General features: G+C 42.2%; 1 protein-coding gene across 11 annotated transcripts in view; it reads right to left on the bottom strand.

Annotated features, from left to right (window-relative positions):
* The window catches only part of Setd5 (SET domain containing 5), a 75,894-nt gene extending 69,992 nt beyond the window's left edge, over positions 1–5,902 (bottom strand). For 7 of the 11 annotated variants that reach the window (XM_015494963.2, XM_048787070.1, XM_015494979.2 and 4 more), the window contains exon 1: positions 5,747–5,901. The gene's annotated coding sequence lies outside the window, so the exon portion shown is untranslated. Of the gene's footprint in view, positions 1–5,746 lie in introns of all 11 variants that reach the window. The other 4 variants (XM_015494981.2, XM_015494966.2, XM_048787067.1 and 1 more) reach the window with 1 other exon arrangement.
* Positions 5,903–6,455: the final 553 nt, after the last annotated feature.

The raw sequence follows: 6,455 nt of genomic DNA, 5'->3' as shown, positions 1-6,455 counted from the left end.
GGGGTGGGGGGGGGGGGGGAGGAGTAATCCCTAGGGAATATGAATTCTCCAAACAGGGAAGAGGGTGAAATAGTAAGTAGCCTTTTCCTCAGTAAGCATGAAATCTAGACAATGCTTTCCATATTACTGAAATAAAACTGGAGCTAACAACATGCAACTATTTCACAAAGGGAAACAAATTATTCTTCATGTTCTGGTCTAATCCCAGCCCCGATAAACACAGTGTATACTGAAGTATGAGTTTTACTCAGGATATTCTTTTCCCATTTCTTAATAGAATTCAGCTGGCACAAGCTCTAGACCTGGTTGATTAGGAGGTGACCTGTATTTGAGAGGGCGGACAACATGGGACTGCTTTTATTTTAACCTATACAAAGCTTTATTTACTTATTTTTCCTTGGAAGAGAGTATGGGTCCCTATCAGATATTCTGGAATACGTGAAATTTGGGGTTAACTGTATGTAGTTGGTATAAATTCAATACTCGAGTGGGAACTAAAAATGATTTAATTGTAAGCCAAACTGAATGATCTCCCAGGAAAAAGAACCTCCTCCTCTCCTGCCTTTTCTACCTCCTGCCCCTCCCCCAACAACACTGCCTCCCTGCTGTGCAAAGAGCCCTTTGTCCTGCCCCGCACTTATCTAGCTGTTTGGCCATATTGACAGGCCTACTGGAGGCATAATAAGGGAGTCAGTCTGACATAAGCAGCTGGCAATTTGAAACAAAAATCTTCCTTTTCTACTCAGACCAAATCCTGCTGCAGAGGTCTCTGGCTCCTCCCATACTTCCATCTATTTCTCAAATAGAGAAGCAAGGATTTCAGTATTTTCCCCTGATTAGGTTGCACAAATCAAAAACTTGATTCCCTAGACAGAAGCCAATTCTGTATGAATTCCTATAGCCATTGCTTTTTCAGTGAATTCATGACAGAAGCCAAAATGCATCCTCTGCTCTGGGTGTATGTATGTAACTAATATGTATGTAACTAAGGAAATGATGATTTCTTCAATTTGCCATCAAAACTCTGGGAATCCTTAAAAGACAAGAAGAGCACAGAATAGAAACGAAACAACATACATGTTAATCAAGCAAAACTGACCAGTAATTTAGTATTTTAAAAATACTGAGATTACAAGAAGCACAGAATTCATTTACCCTTCTTCATATGAAAGATACTTAATGTGACTTTACATTAAGTCAGATACTCCCCCAGGTATTCAGCAAACAAAATCAGTATGATGGAAAACCTGAGTGAGGTAGGATGAGATTACAAATTTCTTGCACAGTGAGGGCAACATAAAGTAGACTAAGACAGCTTCATTGTTCCTTTATTATGTGTCATGGTTCCCATCATTAAGTGTTAATAATACATTTTATCAAAATAAGAGAATCCTCTAAAGTGATGCTTTCTAATAGCACCAGCCTTCAAAGTTACTGGGCATTGTCTCAATTTATAACTGAATACACAATAGGAAAATTTTCAGAATGCTAAATGATACAACAACATTAAGTATAGGTAAGGGAAGGAAAGAACATTTTCTCTGCCTTTCATGACCTTCCTGTTAGAGATATTCCTATGATGGCCATGTTACATTTACTTTCTAAGGAGTAACTCTGAAAGGATATTTTAAATCAAATTATAAACAACTACCAGTTATTTTACTATATATGTTATCTTACACATTTTGCAGAGCTAAACTGTTTTGTCTTAAATAAAACATACCTATCAAATTTTACTTTTCAATAAATGAAACACAATTTTTAAAATATTTCTTTTTTACTTTTAGGTGGATACAATATCTTTATTTTGCTTTTATGTGGTGCTGAGGATAGAACCCAGTTCCTCATGCATGCTAAGTGAGCACTCTACAACTGAGTCACAACCCCAGCCCAAATGAAACACCATTTTTATAATCAAAATTCACTCCTATGCCTTTAAGTTTCAAACTAAACTACTAATCACCAGAATTCAACCAAACGTTATAAAAGATTTGTATTTTACTCATCATCTAATTTCTCTCTGATAAGATGTTTGCAAATCACTAACTGTTAACTATGGCCTAATATTTCCTGGTATTTCAATAAGTGGAGGATAAAGTAAAAGTGGTTAACTGCACATCTGCATTTTATACTGTTTTTTCCAAAAACAAAATAGCCACTGCTCTCGAAAGGACCAGAATACTTTCTGAAAGCATGTTGTCCCTGGACACAAAACACTATCAAAGTATGTTAAAAAAAAAAAAAAATCAAATATACAGTTCAATAAATCCTTCTATAAAAATGTCCTCTATGATTCTTCAGAAAATGATTAAGACCACAGTGGGCTCCAAAAACCAGAAATATAAGTGAAAAGGCAGTTATTTTATTATGTAACATTTATATTATATAGGAATAAACTAAAACACTTGTATTTTCAATAAGCCAGTCAGAATTAGCGAAATTGTATTTATCTGACATAGCATCATTCATATATATATATATATATATATATATGGTAGTAATAAGAATTAGAACCACCTAAAATATTATCCATTAAAGGCTCTGCTTTTAGGCTTGCTTTTATCACTGGAAAAACAATATGAGCCACATTTGTGAATGACAAAAATGCTTTCCATTCTTTCTGGTTGCCTGCCACAAATGCCACAGTCATACTACAAATTATAGATGTTTGTGGGATTTAAGTACATTTATACAAAATTGCATAAATCAAAATTCAGAGGAAAAGAGGTATAGGTTGCATGGGGTTGGGGGGAGGTAACACATTGGGCATATGTTAAGTACTGCATGCAGTCAGTGCTATATTTGGGTGGTAGTTCTCCCTCAAGTACTTCCATATTCGATAGACTGTTCTGCTTAATCAGAGATCATCCTAATGTTCAGGAGTTGTGGGGGAAGGGAGACAACGTCAGGGACTCAGGCTGTCTTTCAGTATTCAGAACTAGACTTACTCAATTTCTTAACATTTCTTCTGGTTTGTCTTATATTTCAGATGTTTTATGGCCAAAGATATATCCCTGTGATGTCCAACATATATATAAAATGCATCAAATTTGTTGGTCAAACACCAAAGAAAATATATAACCTGGAGATGTCTACATATGAATAATTTTTTAAAAAACTGTATCTAGAAAAAAACTCCAAAATGAAATCTCTTTTTAGAGTTTAAGATTTCCAAGTTTAGCAAAACATCTATTCAATAAGATAAAAATGGCCTATTCAACGGAAGGAAGGAGACACCCAAGAACAACAAAAATCAAAATTGACTCAATGATTAAAGAGATGGTCAAAAAACACTCCAGCTGCAGGGGAAAAAAAAGAACACCCCCCCCCCAAAGACCTTTGATTGGTTTTAAATGGATTTAAAAAAAAAAAAAAAATCAAAACTCTGATGGAACTTTTAATTTTATACAAGCATAAAATCCCAGGTTAAGAACAAAAATCTGCCCCCAAACCCCCAAACCTAAAAGCAAACAAACAAAAATCAAGAAAGTCTTTTAAGTATGATGCAATTTCCAGATACTGATATCCATAAATGGGTAGATTATGAATTACTAATTCTCATCTCCCCACCAATAAAAGGCAAACCAGCTCAGCAGTGAAAATTCCCAGGAAAGCAAGGTTTCTTCTCAGTCCTGAGGCAGCCATCGCCTAAGTGCAGCTCCCTGCAGCCAACAGCATTAATGGACGCTGCACTGCTGTCCTTCCCTGGAGACAGCAGCCAGCACTACTCAAGCTTCTCACGTAGCAACCAGAGCTCTAGAGCCAGCAGCTGCTGCTGCCTTGTATACTCACCCCTGTGATCCAACACAGGAACAACCTTCTCTTTACCCCACCCCCACTCCTCACACTTTTTTGGGGGGGGAGGGCGGTGGTGGAAGAGATGCTCCATTCTAGAAGGGCTAGAATTATGCTTTTAAAAAAACAATCCTAAGGTCACCCTTTTAAATTGAGGACTTTTATTAAGAGTGGTGTTGGGAAATAAACATTTATTAAATTCTAAATATTCGTTTTAATCAAGTCAGTAATTTAGGAGTAAAGATTAAGGTGTAGTCTTTAGAAGGCCAATTTTCCAAGCACTCAACAGTCGAATTTAAATTTGCAGCTAGGGACAGACCCTTGTGTCATGTCCTACCAAAGGACACAATTCATTTTTCTACACATAATGACAGTGTGAGTAAACCTTAAAGACTCTAATCCCATAACGGGCCAGAATTTTGGGCTACAAAAGAGAACTAATGATCCTCCTGAGAAAACTGGAAGAAATCCAAAAAATAAAAAAAAAATAAAAAATTCCTGTGTCCTCCAAGAGGCCCAGAAACCTCTGATTATGTGAGAATTCTCTGCTTTAGTCCTAGCTCATATCCCCTTTTAATTCTTCTCAGTGACCTAAAAACATTAATATAAAATTAACCATTAAAAATACTTTTCCCCAAATGCAGAGCATATAACATTAACCTGAAAAGCTCCTAACACTCAGCTGGATCTTTCTCAATCAAAAGTATAGCTATGAAACATATGCCCAACTAAGAAACATAAATATGACCTTGGTCACAAATATGTCATTAAAAACAACTTGTTAAGCCAAGGCATGAAGGAAATTAGGAGAGAACCTGGGGATTCTTTCAGTACAACAAGCACAAGGAAAATTGGAGAAATGAACTCAGGTACAGACAAAGCCCAGTGGAACCAAGAGCTCTGGACAAGAAATGAGTACTGGTGAACACATTGCACAAGTAACATGAGAAAGCAGAAAATGCAGGTCATACACGCACCCCTGACCCAGACCAGCAGAGCTGGCTGCAGCATCAGTTAGTATCCAGGAGAAAGACTACTTATTCCTTAAGCGACAGAAGCAAAGGAGCTCTATAGAATAAATTAGCATAGAAGGGGCTTTCCCAGCAGCTAAAACTTTCCCTCTCACGCGCCTCACCTACTAAACCAGGGCTTTTCCCCACCACCATTCACTTCACATCTAGACTTGCACGCAGAGAGAAACAGAATTCATAAAGGGTAAATTTTTCTGCCTTTAAAGACGTTCTAAAAAGATCGTTTTCCACGCCCAAGGCAGGGAAAACAACAAAATCTGGCTCAGCTCCGGCCCGAAACCCAACCAATTCAATGGGGGAATATCTCTGGGAGAGAGGGGCATACGCCACAGGAAGCCCAAGAATGTGAGGTGGGGGTGGCAAAGGTAATATCTTCAGTGTGGCAAAGAAAGCAGCCATCGGAGGTGGGGACCCAGAACCCAGAGGGAAGCCATCCAGGGAGACCATGGAGGGGAGATCGGGGCCCCCAAGAGCTATGAGAGTTGTCACAAGGCCTCGAGAACGGGGGTTGGGAGGTGGGGGCTCGCGGACAGGAGGGGGAAAAAAGTACACCCGTGTATTTTGAGAGCAGGGAAGCAAGAGGCCTATGTCCAAGTAAAAGGTAAACGTGGAGTAGGCAGTTCCCAGGAAAAGGGGTGAAGAGGCGTGGGGGGAGGGGAAGCGTCCTGACCCAGGAAAGACATGAAAAGGGTAGTGGGGTCGACTCGACCACACGGGGAGCCTTTTTCCCTTGGAAAGAGGGGTGCAATGATGTGTAGGGGTGGCGAGGAGAGAAGGGGTAGCATCTTCCTGCTATATGCAGGGGAGGGCCAGGCCCACGTCCCGAAGAGAGGGAGTCCGGGGAGACGGAGGAGGTGACCCTTCCTCCCCCCCGGGGCCCGGTCGTGAGGGTTGGTGTCTCTTTTCTATCGGACCCTTACCTTGTCCCAGGCGCTGCCGGGGCCTGGGCCCGGGCTGCGGCGCACGGCACTCCCGGGAGGCAGCAAGACTCGAGTTAGGCCCAACGCGGCGCCACGGCGTTTCCTGGCCGGGAATGGCCCGTACCCGTGAGGTGGGNCTCTGGTGGGAGGGAGGTCCGGTGGACTGGGTGGAGGGATGGGTGGTTGAGGTGGCCCCACTATGGCTGGAGAAGTCGTCTTCTCCCGCGAGATGCCGGGGGTACAACGTTTGTACGGCTGGAAGGGGAAGGGGGTGGTCGGTCGAATACGGGCGGGAGGTTGGCCCGCCCTGCGGCAACCGGAGGGGGAGGGAGAAGGGAGCGGAAAAGGTTTGAAGCCGGACGGAGCCATTGCTTCTGCAGAGGGTGGAGCGCTTCCGGTTCTCCTCTTGTCTCTGATTGGTCGCTTCTCCTCCCGCCGTGTGTGAAAACACAAATGGCGTGTTTTGGTTGGAGTAAAGCCCCTGTCAGTTACAACCTCCAGAGTGCGCAGCCGCCTGGTGACTCTCGCGTTGCCCCGTGGGTGGGGCGAGTAGATAGGTGGGGTGAAGAGAGGTGGACTTGCGGGCGCGGTCGGCCTCCCGCAGGGGGAGGGGAGGGTCAGTGAAAGTGGCTGATGTGTGGGGTCCTCTTACCCTCCCCTTCTTTTAGGGGAGTCGGTTTACCCGCCGCCTGCTTGGCTTCATCATCTG

Source organism: Marmota marmota, unplaced genomic scaffold (assembly GCF_001458135.2).
Source record: "Marmota marmota marmota unplaced genomic scaffold, marMar, whole genome shotgun sequence".
NCBI classification, from domain to species: Eukaryota; Metazoa; Chordata; class Mammalia; order Rodentia; family Sciuridae; genus Marmota; species Marmota marmota.
The sequence above is the reverse complement of the archived record's forward strand: the minus strand, read 5'-3'. Positions and strand labels throughout refer to the sequence as shown.